Consider the following 18,504-nt stretch of genomic DNA (forward strand, 5'->3'; position numbering starts at 1 on the left):
GAGATATAACAAAATGGTTGTTGTTATTGTAAGTCGCTCAGTTTTGGGGTGTTTTTATGTGCATCAATAGGTAATCCACCCATTGCTTACATTATACTTTATAATTATATACTGAGACACATGGCTATTGAGTGTCTGTCTCTGTTCTCTTTCTGCCCTTCACTTTAGGCTCCCCTAGGGCTAGAGACTTTTCTCTTTTTAATTCTATGTCCCAGCATCGAGCACATAACAGACACTCAAAAAAAGTTTGCTGAGCTATGTCATTCAGAACTCTATTGTTTACAAAGTTTTTTTATATTTACCACCTCTTTTGATCCTTGCAGAAAGTCTACAAGGTTGTTTTTTATAATTATCTTCATGTTAGATTAACTCAACAAATATCTATTGAATTTCTACTATAAGCCTATTACTGTTCTAATCACTGTGGCTACAGCCGTCAACAAGGCAGCCAAATCTCTGCCCCGTGGGCTCATGTTCTAGTGAAGCAAATGGGTAGGAAACAGTGTCACCTGATTCGTGAGGTACCAATCAGTGCTGTGAAGACCACAACAAGAGTAAGGAGATAAAGAGATGCCTCACTGGGAAAGGTGGCAGTTCTAGACAAGGTGCTCAAGGAATGCCTCTCCAAAGAGATGCATTTGAGTGAGACCTTAATGAACTGAGAGAGTAAAGCAGGCTGATATTTGGTGGAAGAGCTTTACTGACAGAGAGAGTGCAAAGCCCTGAGGCAGGAACGTGAACCCAGAGACTCTTACTGTCTTGCTGTGGGAGGCTGAAAAACAGCCCCCCTTCCCCCTCTGGATATCCAGGTCCTAATTTTTGGAACTTGGGATTGTTACCTAATATGGCATAGGGGTGATTTGGTTAAGGATCTTGAGACGGGGAGATGATCCTGAAATATCCAGAGGGGTCCAAGGTCATCATAAGAGGTTTTATAGAGGGAAACTGAGGGACATTGGGCACACAGGGGAGAGGTGATGTGATGACAGAAGTTGAAGCAATGCAAGAGCAGGAATGCGGGCGGTCTCTAGAAGCTTGAAAAAGCAAGGAAACACATTCCCCCTAGAACTTCCAGAGGGAACCAGCCCTGAAGACACCTGGACTTTAGGCCAGGGAAACCGATTTTGAAATTCTGACCTCCAGAACTGTATACAAGAGGATAAACTTGTGTTGCTTGAAGCCATCAGGTTTATGGGAATCTGTAACAGTGGCCCTAGAAACACGTGCCCAAGACCACAAGGACCTCTGGGTGTGTAATAGACAACTCTGAGTTCTCACCTATCTATCTCAGCGTTGGTGACGTCTTGGGGCAAGGCAGGCTTCTATCCCCTGGAAGGCCCTGGCACAGCTTATGTGTTGTTAGGTGTTGAAGTACTTCTTTACTGTTTGGAAGATAGCTATGCTGTGATAGCTCCCTTGGCTGCCCTGGAACCCGCCTGGGGAATCCCCTTGACTTAGCAACTAAAGAGTTAATGCCTGACGAGGGGAAGGGGCACTGGGGGTCAGCTCTGGCACAACGCCAGGGCTCATTCTGCTTGATCTTCGTCCTGTCTGCCAGTTGCTAAATATTTTGGATTTTTGGATGTCTCCCTGGGGTTAAGGCATGTTCTGCAGATGGTCCCACCAGATCTCTCAGGCTGGGCTGCCCAGAAGTCCTGAGCTGCTCCATTCCATGCCCAGAGCCAAAGGACAAACCCTGTCCTGCTGACTCCCAGCAGCTGGCTCATTTTTTAACAAAAGGTTTAAATTCATACCTAATAATTGTACATATTTATGGAGCACAATGCGATGTTTCAATACATGCATACCATATGCAATAATCAAATCAGGGTAAGTAGCATATCCAACACCTCAAACATTTATCATTTCCTTGTGCTGTGAACACAAAATGTCTTCTAGCTATTTTGAAATATGCAATACATTATTCTACAGGGGTACTGTAGTCACCCTAATGAGCAATAGAACACCAGGACTTATCCTCTTAATTTGCAACTTTGTACCTCTTGACCAATTTCTCCCCATCTCCCCGTCTTCTCCCCTCCAAAGTCTCTGGTAACCACTGTTCTATTCTCTACTTCTGTGAGATCAACTTGTTTAGCTCACACATATGAGTGGGATCATGCAGAATTTATCTTTCTGTGCCTGGCTTATTTCACTTAACATAATGTCCTCCCACTTCATCCATGTTGTAGCAAATGCCAAGATTTTCTTCTTTTTAATGGATGAATAGTATTTCCTTGTGTAAATATACCACATTTTCTTTATCCATGAGATGGCCCCATGAGCTAATCAAATGCTCCTAGTTTCAGCCCCATTGAAAACAGGACCAAAATAAATAAAATGTTTGCTAAGTGGAAAAAGACCATGAAGCAGGAAATAAGGAAACGTTTTATATTCTTTTAATTTTGAGGTGAGTGTTGTAAACAGATTTTCTTCGAAGTCTATTAAAAGGCCCTTGCCAGCAGTGTCTCTTGCAAAGCACAGGCATACAAAACAAGAAGTACTTTTAAAAACAAACAAAACTTGACTTTTCTGTTGTTTTTGGTTGTTGTTGCTTCTAGCAGTGTTGAAGGTGTTTTGGTGAATTCACTCCTCACATGTGGAGCTGGGCTATGACTGATCTTGGGAACAACATCTTCGATTTTTCTTTCCAGAAGTTTCCTGGTCCCTCCTGGGCCCTGATTATGTGAGAGAACTGTCAGGGATAAGCACCCAGAGCCTGGCACATGGTGGGGGCTCAAGTGTGTTTTATTTATTTATTACTTTTATAGGAGAGATGGGGTTTTTCCATGTTGGCCAGGCTGGTCTTGAACTCCTGGCCTCATGTGACCCACCTGCCTTGGCCTCCCAAAGTGCTGGGATTACAGGTGTGAGCCACCACATCCGGCCCACCTGTGTTTGATGAAAGAATGAATGAATGAACTCTCACAACAATTCATTCAGCCATTTATCTAACAAGCGTTTCCAGAGTGACTCCTTTGTTCTAGGCTCTGTGCAGTTTCTGGGAATTCAGAGACGTCTAACACCCTCACCTTGTAGGGAAGGAGCTCTTGGAAGGCGTCTGGGCTATGTATGATTTGGGGAACAACATCTTGAATTAAGTATTCTAATTGTACTCCATTTTCCCCAAATATTCAAACACCAATGTTTTTTGGGGGGCTGGGAAGTTCCAACAAAGGTAAATAGTGCCTTGCACAATGGTTGGCCCGTGGTAGATGCAGTGACAGGGAAAGCACACAGGCAGTAGAGGAAGCTGTGGCAGACTGTGCTCTTGTTCTGGTGATAAGATTACACTTCCCATTGACATCAAATGTGGTCATGTGGCCTGCTTTGACCGCTGATGTGGGAGATGGATTGCCGTGTGCCCAGCTAGAAAGGAACTTTAAGACTTCCCTGGGCTCTGGAAGTTGGAGGTTGCAGTGAGCTGAGATTGACCCACTGCACTCCAGCCTGGGCAACAGAGTAACACTTCATCTCAAAAAAGGAATTAAAAAAAAAAAAAAAAGAAAAGAAGACCTCCCTGGGCTCCTTTCCCTCTGCTAAGGCCCCACCTATCCCAGCTGGTGGCTGCTGCTTCAGCTCAGAATGAATTTTTATGGTTATAAACCACTGAGATTTGGGACTGCTTGTTACTGCATGTTGCTTAGCTTAAGCTGTCCAATATAGAAGACTTCACAGAGGAGGCACATCTGACCCAGTCACTGAAGGATGAACCATGGTTTCATCAGGCTGCTGGAATGTATTTGCAAAGAAACAGAGGCAAGGCAATGGGAGCATGAGTTAATTAGGATATAAGCTGACTTTCTGTTTGCAGAGAGCTAATATACTGATAGCTCAGACAGAAGAGAGGTTTATTTCTCTCAGGCTTGGCAAAATCAGTTCAGGGCTGGCATGATGGCTGCCATGATGTCAGGTCCTAAGCTCCCCGTTTTGTTGCTGGCCCTTTCTTAGTCCACTCCCATGTCTACGTGCTAGTCCACAGGAAAGGGGAAGAGATAAACTCCCTTATTCCTAGAGGTGGGACATATAGATTGCAAGCCTCACCTCCATTCCTTAGTCACATGGCCATCCTGAGCAGCAAGGAAGGCTGGGAAATGTAGTTTTTATTGTGAGAGCCATGTGTCCACCTATGAAGGCAGAGAGACTGAGACTGTAGGACAAACTGCCCCAGAGTTTTGAGGACTGGGGAATAGTCAGTGCCCTTTTAAATGATAGGATCTGTGGTGTGAGCAGGGAGTACTACAGATGCTGTCCCACTGTGCTCATTGGAATGGATAAATATTTTTGAATCCACAAATATGTAATGGGTAATTCTGTATGTAACAGGAACACAGAACCCACATTAGCCAAATGCAAATTGCTCCTTTTAAAGTGGAGGTAGACTGTCTCTCCTTCTCACCTTCTTTCTGATCGGATCATAGACCCAGAGCTGCAGCCCATCTCCTCGGTGTCCCATAACAGAATGATCTGCTCTTGACTAAGTGTCAAAGTGATTTTTTTAAATGGACAGATGGTCCAGGTCACTCTCAAGATTAAATTCTCCTACGTCTTCCTGTTGCTCCTGCAGACCCCCTGTCTACCCTTCTCCCCCTGCTCAGTGCCCCAGGAACCAACCTGTGTGAAATTTCTCATGAACTTCATCAAGGGGCTTCCCTTGCTGTCTGATTTTGGTTGGGTTTGGTCAGTGGGAGCCCTAGAGGAGATAAGAGGGAAGGAGGAAAGGGAGGTGAGGCTTTGTTTCTACACAGTAAGACAGGGTTGTAATTTATGGGACTCAAAAAATGTACACTTATTTTTAAAAATTTTCCAAAGCAATACTATGATACCTGATTCAAGAAATATAGGAATGGAGAGTGTATTAGTGTACTAGGGCTGCCATTACAAAGCTTAAGTGAAGTGGCTTAAACATAGAAAGTTATTCTCACGGTGCTGGAGGCTAGAAGTCCAAGATCAAGGGATCTGCGGGCCGTGCTCCCTCTGAAGGCACTAGGGAAGGCTCTGTTCCAGACCTCCCTCCCCTGTACCTCCCTCCTTGGCTTGTGGCCACAGACTCAGATCTTCACATGCAGTGCTCCCTGAGTGTGTGTGTCTGGTCCAATGTTCCCTTGTTATAAGGACACCACTCGTATTGGATTAGGGCCCATCCTAGTGACCCATCTTAACTTAATTACTTCCAGAAAGACCTTATCTGTAAAAAGGGTCACATTCTGAGGTACTGGGGGTTCAACGTATGAATTTTGCGGGGGTGGGGGGGGGTACACAATTCAAGCCATAACAGATAGTGAGAAACACAACAGAAGGAGCTCCCTGCACCTGCTGTGACCTTTGCTTCCAGCTCCCCACCCAGGGTGAAGCAACTGCTGTCAATACTTTGGAGGCCATGATTCCGACTTTCCTATGCTTACACATCCCTTGATTACATACCCTCACATGCCATGTGTGAAGAGAGAAAAATCAAGAAAAAGGATAAACCTACAAACATGGAAAATAGAGAAATCCCTGAAAACACAAAGCCTCAATGTCCAGGTTCTTATTCTTAGGTTGCCGATTTGTAGATTTGCCTTTATTTTGTGATGGGCTCTGTCGCAGATGTGATTCTGAGGCACGGGGTAGGACAGTGGGCAGCCTGGAGGGTTCTAGACCTGCTGGTCTCTTCTGTGTGAGCCTCTCTGAGGGCGAGGCTGATTAGAATCTGCTGATTGCTACTGAGGCAGAGAGAGGAGGACAGCCAGCCTTGCACCTCGGCATTTGCACAACCTGGAGTCCCAAAGCTTCTCCCTGCAGGTATGCCTTAGGGAGGAGCGGAAGGTGGAGGTTCCGTGTCCTAATCAGGGCCCGAGACTAGGGACGCCTCTTCTTCTTCACAGACAAGTGGGAGCTGGACTCTGACAGAATATCAAAGTGAAAATTAATGCCCGCTGCTTGTATATTGCCTAGACGTTACTTTTGAGAGGAAAACAACAGGAGCAGAGCGAAGCTGTACATATGTTAAATTCACATCAGTAATAAAGATTAAGTAGAAGTTAATAGCATCCCAGTCATGCTTGTGGAGGTAATCTCCTTTCTGAAAATTCAAAATTAGATTTGGAGGATCGAAGCAAACAGGGGGTGAGACTTTGGCGTAATATTTTAATCAAATTGTCATGAATGAGTGGATACAATTAAGAATTCTGTCAGTCAAAGTGCTGAGGCCCTTTTGTTAGTCAGCGGTGGGAGGGGTGCGCTGGGCCGTGGTTGGGAGAGATTAAACTTGACCTTTCCTAGGGTCTTCATTTTTGACCCTGAGGCTGGGCTTTGCCTGTCAGATGGCTGTTTTTTTTTAAAAAAAGTATGTGTGTGTGCATGAATGTGTATACCTGTGCATGTGTGCGTGCACTCATGCATGTGTATACATGTAGTTGCAAGAGTGTATGTGTGTGCTTGCATGTGTGTGCATATGTGCATGTATGTATGTTTGCATGGTGTATGCAGATGTGTGTGTGAACGTATGAGGCCATGCATGTGTCCGTGTGCGTGTACGAGGCAGGTGTGTATTGTGCTATTGTGCACGTGTGCACACATATGCATATGTGTCTGTGTGTGTGCAAGGCAGTGAGAAAGAAGGAATTCGGGGCAAACAAAGGATTCGTGCTGTGTCACTTGTGGCAAATTCTGTCCATAAGTACTCTTTTAAATCTCACTCCTTCCCTTTCCTTTGTAGCTAAAGACAGGTGTTTTGTGGGCAAATATTCACGTGCATAGGATGTGTCCACCTGAGATAGCTCCATGCAGATAGCTACATTAATGCCGTCCAAGGCCATATGCAAAGGGTAATGTAATTGACATCAATGAATGAGTGAATGACTGCATGTATTTGCTAACTTTGACTATAATGTCGTTTTGCAATCAGTGTAACTCCTGAACCAAGTTGCATGCCCTGCCGTCTCTTCTCTTAAGGCTCTGTACTTTTCAAGACCTGCTTTTTGTAGCCCCATTTTTAATGGTTGAGATACCAGACAATGTTTACTCTTTCTCTCTTTCTACCACTCCCTCATCACCATCCCTTCTCCCGCATGACATTGATTTATTTTTAATTTTGATCCATGGGTAGTGGGGTTGTAGAGAAAGATGCTGGCAAAAATATCTTTCTGTTTCCCTTGTGCAGCTATAGTCTGCCATGTAGGTGGATCTTATTTATCAATGATTATAAATCAATAAGGACAATGCAGAATAGCGGGATGAGCCAGGCTTCCCAAGCCTCTGGAATTACAGACTTCAACATGCATGAATGCAACGTGTCTGATGTGGAATTTATTATTTTAAGCAGATTCAAGTAGATTTGAGGTTCTTTTTTAAAAAATTTGTTTCCTCCAAGGCGGTAGCTGCTACTGCTACTCCATCTTCCCTCTTCAAACCCTGTGTTTGGGAAATAGACAAATGCCTTCAACATAAGATGACAATATGTAATCAGCGTCCCTGCGGTTTATTTTACCTTTTGTTGTAGAAGAGAATAAAGTCAGAGGAACTTAATGTTACTCCCTCCACTTGGGTGAACATTTAGAGGCCGAAGGACCTAATTATTTTTTAACACTGCCGTTAGTGCATTTGCCTGGGGAATTATTTCAAATCAACTGACAGACCTATTGTGCTTGTGACATCACAACAACTGGCTTTTTACACTGAAAACAAGCCTTCTGTTAATTCAGCAATAACACACCCTGCACGCAAAAATTGCATTAGCAACGTCTAACCCGAGTGTTGAACACATTCAGAAATAAACACTATTGCACTACAGGGGTTGAAAGGGAATATGCATCAAAATGCCTGGCATTTAATATTTTCCCCCTTCTTCGGGAATTTAGCCAGTGAAATATAGCTGCCAGTGTCCCAGGTCTGCGCGCGCGCTCCTGCAATATGCTCTCGATCAATCAGATTTGCATAACTAAACTGTCTGCGAGCCCGCTCGGCTGCCCAGGTGCAAGGCCATTTGCATATAGAACAGTGAGGAGGTCCCAGGAGTCACTTCAGACCGGAGCGACTGCTGAGCCCGCAGTCCACACAGCCCAGGAAATGAAATTGCAATGACAAAAAAAATGGGAGTGCTCGCCTAGGAAGGGTGAAATATGCAGGCACGTTGCAAAGGTTATGTAGAGATTACCAGGCGGCAGTTTCCAGATGCAGAAAGACCCACTGGTGTCCAAGGCAGAGGTGCCACAGGGTGGACGACCGTGCAAGGCGAGGCCCCTGGGAGGGCTCCCCTCACCTGCCGGAGTCCCCTTGAACCTGTAGAGCTATTTTGGGACTTCCAGGGCCTCTCCTTATGTGGAAAGACTTCCCAGGCCTGATCCCTTTGCAAGACAGGCTTACCAAAGGGAAGTGGGGTCTGGCACCGTGTCCTCCAAATAGCAGGGGCTCATCCTGCTTCTTGGCCTTGTAGAATGAACTGCTTTTTAAGTGCCAAGTCCCCTGGGCTGAGTGCTGTGGGTCATAAGGTTACCCCACCTTATACTAACCCTACAAAGTGGGGTTGTCATCATCCGTGTTTTCTGAAATGCTCAGAGAGAGCAAGTCTCTGGTCCAGGGTCACACTGCCAGGAAGTTGGTGGAGCGGGGAGGGAATCCCAGAAGTGCAGGGAAGACCAGCGGATTATTCAAGGTCAGCCAGCACATCAGTAATGGGCAAGCACTTTGATTTCCTGGTTCCCAGCCAGGACTTGATCTACTACTCCTTCCTTCTGTAAGGGCCAGAGAGTAAACACCAGGCTTTGCGGCAGGGCCACATCTTGACTTTTGTGGGTCCTTGGCACTTTTACCTTCTTGGGTCCCTTTCTTGGTAAGAAAATATAAAAAATATTACAACATATTGTACAATTTTTACAATATTTTACAATATTTTTTCTATTTACAATAAAAACAAAGATAGCCTAGGTTGGATTTCTTATTATTATATTCATGTTTTTCTTCCTATTTTAAAGTAAATTAGAATTAAAACATTTTTGTGAGCCCCTAAAAGTAACTGAGGCCCGAGGCACTGTGTCTGGTGGGCCCAGTGGAGTGCTAGGCCCTGCTTGGCTGGCAACCTGCTCTCCCCTTTTCCTACCCATCTCTGCCGCTATATGGCAACAGCTGTCCTGGATGGTATAGGAATGAACATGTGGACTGTGTTCCCATCAGACCTTACTGATGGACACAGCAATAGGAATTTCCTATAATTTTCAGGGGTCACAAAGTCTTCTTCTGAGTTCTTTTCCACCCATGTACAGATCATTCTTTGCTCAAGGACCTTGGAACTATGCCATGTAGGTTTCCTGGGCAAAGCCTCCCCTGATGTTGGACTTGGTAACATGAGAAACAAGTTCTAGGCATATCTGCTGAGAAATAATATTTTATTTTTCCTTTATCCATTAGGGATGGCCCCATTTTGAGGGAGCTGTCCCTTTGCCCACCAAGTGCTAATGACACAGAGAATTGTGCTGTCTCCCAGGCCTGGGGCTGAGGAGGCTGAAAGCAATGAACAGCACCCCCATCCTCTCCAGCTTTTTTCTCCACCTCTGGTAGAAAATTGTAAGGGAAGTTCTGTCTTTGTCATCCTCATGTAAATGAATATGAATAGGCAAGCGCTTCAGGTAAAGGAAAGGACACTCTCTCTGAACCTTCTCCCCTGGCACTTAAGGGGAGTGTGTGGGGTGGGGGGATCAGGTCACTGTCCCTCTTGGTTTGAATGTCTCTTGTCAAGTTGGCAGCATTCTGTGTGGTTCCCATGGCAACAGCTTTTTGTGTAGGGGGGAAGGGTCATGCACTGTGACCTCGGTGGAAAGGACAATGACAGCATGCCCGTCTTTCAGTGTTTTTGCCTCTCCTGATGGATTTGAGTCCAACCTTGAAACTGGGTGAATACAGGGCAAAGAACATGAAACACAACCATGGGGCGTCTGATCACGGGGCCGGGGAGTGCTGGGCTTGGCCTTTGTTTACTGGGGAACAGGATGAGCAGCCCAGGCCACGAGCTCCATGCGTGGGCTGCCGGCATCTTGAGTTGTAGTTGAGCACTTTGGACCTCACAGCTGGTTCCCAGCTAATCTGGTTCCTGGTTAACTGCCTGGTCTGGGTGAGTGTTGCTGACAAGCTGTGGCAGAGCTTCCAAGAAGCCCCATCTGAAAATGGAGGCAGGGAAGCCCCTTCTGCCTCTGGTCCTTATTTCTTACCTAACTACTGCAGGGTCTTGTTCCTCTCGGGGTCTCGGCTTGTCCTCTGGGGTAGCTTCCTTTTCTCTGGTGATCTGAAGGCAGCTATTACCACCAGGTACTCACGGTGTTCTGGCTTTGTGCCCCAAATCTCCACGGAGCCAGGCATCCATCTACTCAAAAGCTGCTTGCTGAGGGCCTAGAGGGTGGATGCTGGAGATACAAGATGCAAAAAACAGAGCCAGTCGCTGCCCTTGTGGGCTTAAGGCTGGTGATAGAGATAGGCATTAAGCAAACACCTTATGAATATATACTTATCAATAGTGGTAAGTGCTAGTTATGTTCTGCCATTTTAAGAACTTAGTCAGTGCCTGTGTGTGGCCAGACAGGGTGCAAATAGCCAGGAATCCAAAGATAAAGAAGACACAGACCCTCTCTAAAGGGAGAAACGATTATGCAATAAACATTCTGACTGACTTGGTGTAAAAGAAAGCACGTTCCCCCTGGCTCCTCCCAGGATGACCCAGCTTCTCATGCGGGTTCTGCACTTCCTAGATGAGTTTTCTCTAAGCTAGAGAAAACTCCCCTCAACCCTAGAGGGGAGTAATAGGGCCTGCCTCTAGGTAAGGATGAAACAGCATAGGGCACTCTTAGCGCAGTGCCCGGCAGGGAGGAAGTGCTCAGAACTGGTGGCAATCATGGTTATCATAACAGAAAAGGTGGAGGGCACAGGGCACCGTGGAAAGGACACCAACTTGGCATCAGGAGATTGTCACATGACCATTTACCATCAAGGCACTTAGCTTCTCTGATCCCAGTGGCTTCTATTTGCAATGTATTTGGGTTCAATTTGGGGCAAGAAAGGTAATTGTATCTTTTTGGGGGTGACTCATTTTCATCACCAAGATTCTGGTTTCCTTTGCCCAGGGTGCTTAAGCATTGTGCTTGAAATAGCCCTGTTCTCTCTGTTGTGTTTGTGCTGTGGAAGTGGCACAAACTCCTGCTTCCTGAGACTCCTGAGGGGAAATGGGAGGTGAGAGGACAGGAGGACAGGTGTGACAGGGGCAGGGCGATAGAAGAAGTGCAGGATGAGTCCTCCCTCCCTTCTTCCCTCTTTCTTCTCTTTCCTTCTTTTCTTTTTCTTTTTTCCTTCCTTTGTCCCTCCCTCTTCCCTCTCTCCCTCCCTCCCTCCCTCCTTCCTTCTTTCCCTCCTTCCTTCCATGAATAGTTTCCATCATGGACTCATCACTTTTTTGGGTGCTGGGGATTCCTGTACCTATATCTGGCTTGGCCTATAGTATGTGCTCAATAAATATTTGATAAGCAAACCAGTGAATGCACTAATAAAGCAATGCTTACTTTGAAGCAGTGCTTCTTTATGCTGGCTGCATATCAGAATCACCAAGGGAGCTTTAACGGTATCCATGCCTGGGACCCACCCCAGACTAAGTGAATCCGCATCTCAGGGTAAGGGAAGCACCTCTGCTATAATAGAAGCAGCAAATGGCAAAGGGCATGTTGAATGGTCAGTTGGCCAGCTGATAGGGCAGAAGCTCGGGGGGCTCCAGCCCTGTAGTCCTTGGTTCACTTTCCGCTTTCCCAAGGCCATGGTAATTGTTTTGGCATTGAGGATAACTGGAGAGTTCAGGGTGAGATGCTGGAGCCCATCACTTCTTTTACAAGGCAATTTTACCAAGAAGTCAGGTTGAGATGGCAAAGAAGGTAATGGGGGCTGAGAAGAAATTCTTACATCTGCTTAGAGCTTCACTCTTACTGAATATGAATACACAAACCTACCTTAACTGTGAGATCTCCTTGGAAGAATTACTGTGCCCATTTTGCAGATGGGAAGCTGAGGTGCAAGTTATTGCATGACTGCTCTGATGTCACTCAGATACGAAGGAGCACAACCAGGGTTCAGACCAAGAACTTCTGCTTTCAAGCACCTGACTACAGATGTGCAACTTCTTTAACGCAAAGAGGAAGGAGGCCAGATTTAACCCCAATTCATAAGACTCCAAATCTATTCAAAGGAGGGAGAAGTTAATTCCTGATCCTCCTGGAGTTTAAAACTAGTTGATCACCCATCACCTTAACATACAAACCAAGACAGTTTGGGAATGAACTTTGAGCAGGACACCATGCCACTGAGGCTATAGAAGTTTAGAAAAGTGTAGTATGGGCTGGTGAAATCAAGGAAGGCTGCCTGAAGGAGGATGACTGAATTGGAAGTTGAACAATGAAAAGAATTCGGTGTAGACAGGATTGGGAGGAGGCCTTAACAGTGAGGGGATGTATGAACAAAGGGACAGATTTATTTATTTATTTATATAATTTATTTTTTATTTCAATAGTTTTTTTGGGGGGGGCAGGTGGTTTTTCAGTTCTGCATAAGTTCTTTAGTGGTAATTTCTAAGATTTTGGTGCACCCATCACCTGAGCAGTGTATACTGTACCCAACGTGTAGTCTTTTATCCTCCCCTCACCAAACCCCCAAAGCCCATTATATCATTCTTATGCCTTTGCATCCTCATAGCTTAGCTCCCACTTACAAGTGAGAACATAAGATATTTGGTTTTCCATTCCCGAGTTACTTCACTTAGAATAATGGTCTCGACTCCATCCAGGTTGTTGCAAATGCCATTATTTCGTTAGAGGGACAGATTTTTAAAAGACAGTTTTGTATACATTATATATTGTATAACAGACCAACCCAAAATGCAGTGACTTAAAACGACATGCATTTTTTCGGGCTCGTGAGCCCGTGGATCAGCTGGGCAGTTAGGCTGTCCTGGATCAGTCTTAATTGATCTCATGGGCTGGGCTCCTCTGTGTTTCTCTGGGGGGCTGGCTGTCTAGGAGATCCTCACTCGTGTCTGGTGTCTGGTTGGGGCGATGTCTCTATCATCCACTAGGCTAGCCCTGGCTCATTCATTCAGCAGCTGACCAGCATTCTGAGAGAGAACAGAAGCACAAGGGCTTCCTGAAGCCTAGAAAGGGCACCCTATCCTCTCCAGCTCATTCTAATGGTCAAGGCCTGCCCAGGTTCAAGTGGTGGTGTGATGGCCTCAACCTCTTGGTAAGAGAAGCTGTGAAGTCTCTTGCAGAGTGGAGTGGGTAGAGAGAGGGGGAATAGTTAAGGCTATTTGTGCAAATAATTTTTTCTCTCTTTCTTCCTCCATCTCTCCTCTTTTCCTCCCTCTCTTTCTCCCTTTATCCATCTCTTCCTTTCTGCCATCCATGAATATTTCCTCTCTTCCTTCCATGAATATTTAATGGGCACCATTTGGGGCTCATCCCTGTGTTAGGAACTAGAGAGATGGAAGTAAATGGAACTTCAGCGGTCCCTGCCTCATGGAGCTTACATTCTGATGAGGCAAGACAAGTATGATCAAATAATCGCTACATGCTTGGTTGTATCCTATAGTAAATGCTATTTAAAAAATAAGTTAAATCCAGCACTATTCACAATAGGCAAGCTATAGAATCAACCTAACTGTCCGTCAGTGGATATATGGATTTAAAAAAGTGATACGGTATATGTATATGGGACCATGAATAACTTAGGGTCACTTTCATTGCATGTATACATTATACACATGCACACACACGCACGTATGCACAATGGAATACTATTCAGCCATAAAAAAGAATGAAGTCTTGTCATCAACATCAACATGGTTAGAATTGGAAGTCATTATATTAAATGAAATAAGCCAGGCACAGAAAGACAAATGATACATGTTCTCACTCATATGTAGGAACTAAAAAAGTGGATCTCATGTAGGTAGAGAGTTGATTGGTGGTAACCAGAGGCTGGGAAGGAAAGCGGGAGAAGGGGGATAAAGAGAGATTGGTTAATGGGTACAAACACGAAGTTAGCTAGAAGGAATTAGTTCTAGTGTTCGATAGCACAGTAAGGCAACATTCTTTAACAACTATTTGTTCCATAGTTCAAAATAGCTGTGGGAGACAACCTGGAATGCTTCCAGCATAAGTAAAAGGTGAATATTTGTGGTGATGATGCTGCAGTTGGCCTGATTTGATCATTACACATTGTATGCATGTGTCAAAATATCACATGTATCCCAAAATATATACAACTATTATGTACCAATAACAAAAGGAAGTTCACAACCATTGTGGAAAACAGTTTGTTGATTCTTCAATAAGTTATATATGGAGTTACCATATGACACAGCAATTTCATTTCTAGCTACATAACCCAAAGAATTGGAATCAGGTACTCAAAAACGTGTCCCTGAAACAAATGTTTATTGCAGCCCCATTCATGACAGCCAAGAGGTGGAGAAAAACCCAAATATCCATCCACTGATGAAATAAAATGTGGTATATGCAAACAATAAAATAGTATTTAACCATAAAAAGGAATGAGGAACTGACGCATGCTACAACATGGCCGAGCCTTGTGAGAACTTTATGTGACATGAGAGAAGTCAGTTACAAAGGCCACATATCGTGTGAACCCATTTATAGGAAATGCTCAGAAGAGGCACATCTGTGGAGACAGAAAGCAGATTGGTAGTTGCCAGGGGCTGGGATAGGGGGAGTGAGGAGTGGCTGCTAATGGGTATCCAGCTTCTTTTTGGGGTGATGAAATGTTCTGGAACTGGATAGTGGTGATAATTACACAACATTGTCAATGTGCTAGAAAGCCACTGAATTGTACATTTCAAAACGGTTAAAGTGGGGAATTTCACATTCTGTGGATTTTGTCTCTCTCTCTCTCTCTTTCTCTTTCTTTCTCTCTCTCTCTCACACACACACACACACAGAGAGAGAGAGAGAGAGAGAGAGAGAGAGAAAGTGCAGCGAGTTGGGGGAGCTGTGGCCAGCAGTCTGATGGGTCTGGGAGTCCGAAGGCTCGCGGAGAGTGTGATGTGGGGTCTGCTCCCAGAGCGCGCGCGCTGTGGCTCTTGGAAGGTGGGGCTCTGAGGACCGGGGTCCTGCGTGCATAGACCTGGAGCCCACCTTAAAGACGCTGCTTCAAGGACGCTTCAACAAGCCCCAACCCACCCAACTGCGTGGCGCTCCCCGCCTTTGGGCGCCCTGTGGGGTTGGGGGTGACCCCTGCAGCCCCTCATGTGCGAATCCAGGTTCTCCTCCCCTCCAGGCTGCTTCCTGCACAGCAGCACCGAGCAGCAGCCACCTCAGGGCCAGGGAGCCCGAGCTGCGGGATCCGCCGCCCCGGGGCCGCAGCAGCTTCAGCTCCTTGGCGTCTGCGCCGGGGTCCTCGCGGCCGCAGCGAACCGCTCCTTCAGTTTCGCTATGCGGAGCGGGCGCGGGACCCCAGCAGGTGAGGGCCCAGGGCAGGTGCCTTCCCTCGCCCCGGCTCCCGCCCCAGCTCCTGGCCGGCCCAGCGCGTCCTGCTCCCGCTCTCGCCGTGCTCTCGGCGCTGCATGTCCCCGGGGCGCGGCGCAGCAGCTGGTGCCGCGGTGGGCATCTGTTCGGCCTCCTCTGTCCCCACGCGTGACCTGATCGCTGCGACAGCGGAATCCCACGGTGCAGGCCCAGAGCTGCGCCGAGAGCCGCGCGTCCAGCTCCTCCCGGGCCTGGGTTTAGGGTCCACAGGTCTTGCCAAATTCCAGAGGCTGGAAGGGACGCGAAGTTCTTCGTGACCCCAGCTTCTCAGGCAGCGCAGAGGACTCAGAAACTCTGCTGCAGCCCCGGAACGGGCCGAGGGCACCCACCCCGGCGGGGAGAAGGGCCGCTGGTGGTCTCTGCATCGCCTCTCTCGACCCAGACTCCTGTCTCTATCCGAGATGTCCCAAAGTGGCCAGTTATTATCTGCAACACGGGTGCCTGCCTCAGGCCTAATGGGAAAGGGCTCAGCGGGCATGTTAATGGCTGGATATGTGACTGCTGCTGTGGTCGCCCCTAGGCCCAGCCCCAGCTGGAATGTTACCGGAAACAAAAGGACACAGAAGCCTTTTCTATCTCAGCTGTGATGGAACGTGATTCATCTCCCGAGGAGCGGTGGGCTGTTCTTTCTTGTGCTCGGCTCCTCACCCAGTTCTCTCTTCCCCCAGGGGCCGGGGACCCCTACCTTTTTTAAGAGTCCTCTCTGCAGACAGTTCCCTTGAAAAGGACTTTCTTTCTGCAGTGCCTGGTTACGGGAGGCCAGCTGAGATGCTTAATAGTGAGACCAACTCTGCCCTGCAGACTGGCCCTGCGGCGGGGGCTCTGGTGACCTCCAGGACACACCCATGGGAGCCGTGGCTTGGGGTCAAAGGGCCCTGGGGAAGGGAACACTTTGGCGTTGAGCGTCGGGGTGGCTCCAGTCTCTGCATCTTTCCTCTGTGTCTTTTTTTCTTTTTCTTTTCTTTTCTTTTCTTTTTTTTTTTTGAGAAGGAGTCTCTCTCTGTCGCCTAGGCTGGACTGCAGTGGTGCGATCTCAACTCACTGCAACCTCTGCCTCCCGGGTTCAAGCGATTCTCCTGCCTCAGCTCCGGAGTAGCTGGGACTACAGGCGCCCACCACTACGCTCGGCTAATTTTTTGTATTTTTAGTAGAGACGGGGTTTCACCGTGTTAGCCAGGATGGTCTCAGTCTCCTGACCTCGTGATCCGCCTGCCTTGGACTCCCAAAGTACTGGGAATACAGGCGTGAGCCACTGCGCCCGGCCTCCTCTATGTCTCTTAAACTTGAATGTGACAGAGACCTTTTGTGCTTTCTTCTAAAACAGATTTTAAAGACCCCCTCAAATAAATGAGAAACTGTAAAAAATGATGGTCTTACCCTCTGAAAATGTTTTAAAATCAAGCATTATTACAGCAAAAGAGACTTTGGCTCTTTAAATGGTAATGTTTTGTATAATTCAAAGGAAAAGACAAAAATCAAAAAAAGTGTCTTGTAGACTTTTTAACCCTTCCGGACTTTGTCCACCCTGAGGGCTCCACAAATCCAACTGTTGACAGCATTGTCTTTCTTCTTGTGATCATCACAGCACAGATGTGAAATGGAAGGAATTACCCAATTTTCAGGGTGAGGTAAACTGAGGCTAGGAGAGGGCATGAGATTTGGCAGAAGGAAGTGATGCAGATTGAACTGCAGGGGTGTCTGATACGTGTTCACCCACCCGGAGGCGTGCAGGCCTCTACCGCTGAATCCGAGCTACCAAATGCCGTCTTCTGCAGGGCTTGAAGTTTATTTTCAGCAACTTACATCTCTCCGTTACAGGCCATTTGTCCCTTTTGTAATAGTTTCACTTCCAATCTCTCCCTTGCTCAAATTATCCTCCCGCACTTCAAGGAAGAGGAGTAAGAAGGAGATTAACATTGATTTTACTCTGCAAGGTACCTTACATCCACTATTTTGTTGGCTCCTCGCTAGAGCATTTTGAAGCTGGTGTTGTTCCCATTTTAGAGTTGAGAAAGGCAATACTCAAGAGGTGAGATAACCAGCCCAAGTTCACATAGCCGGTAAATGGCAGAGCCAGGATTCACATCTGGAGAGGGTAATCTGACCCCAAAGGCCCTTCTTTTCCATAGCATCATGTTGGAAGATGTAAGGATCTGCCAGGGACTCCCTGGGGGCAGAAACCTGGAGAAACAACTTATCCAAAGCATTTCTTTAGCTGACTTCCCTTTTTTTCCCTCCCTGTTGTATGAAAAATTCATACTTGCCATTAAGAGGCAATGGGAAGGGGGCCTTGGGCAGTCATCAATTCAAGAAACAGGATTAGCATGCTGGATCCATGAAGCACAGAAGGAAGGAAATGTAACTCAAAGTCACTGGTGATTATGTACAGTGGAGACACATGTAATGGTATATTCTAGCCCACGAATAAAATGGCCAAAGGACTTCAGAGGAAAGAAATCAGCCTGAAGCCCAGGAGCAAGGGATAACCAGTTTCTCTCTCCTGCAGTCTGGCCTCCAGATTCGACTGTGTTTTTGTCTTGCCCTTCTCAGACGAACGTCTATCTTGGTCTCCACTCTGTTTCTCCATCCAGAAATGCTAGTCATGTGGCCATCATAGGATGCACCAAGTACATATTTGAATTACGTAGTTAAATAACAATATTGATCACAAGCATAATCATATATATTCACATGGCATTTACTTTTAACATTCTTTCACGTGCAAGACGTCACTGAGTCTCCACAGCAGACTACTAAGATCCTGAGGATAAGGCTTATTTTCTTCCTCTTGTTGCCAAAGCAACTAAGCCTCAGTGGGGCTGGGGAAATGAAATGCTGCCTTTGACATGGAATGAAGCAACGCCCCATGCCAGCAAGCCTATCAGATTCTCCAGGACCCACTCCAACCCCCATCAGGCCGTCTCCCGACCTCACACTGGCAGTCCCTAGAATGCTTTCC

Source organism: Pan troglodytes, chromosome 15 (genome assembly GCF_028858775.2).
Source record: "Pan troglodytes isolate AG18354 chromosome 15, NHGRI_mPanTro3-v2.0_pri, whole genome shotgun sequence".
Lineage (NCBI taxonomy): Eukaryota > Metazoa > Chordata > Mammalia > Primates > Hominidae > Pan > Pan troglodytes.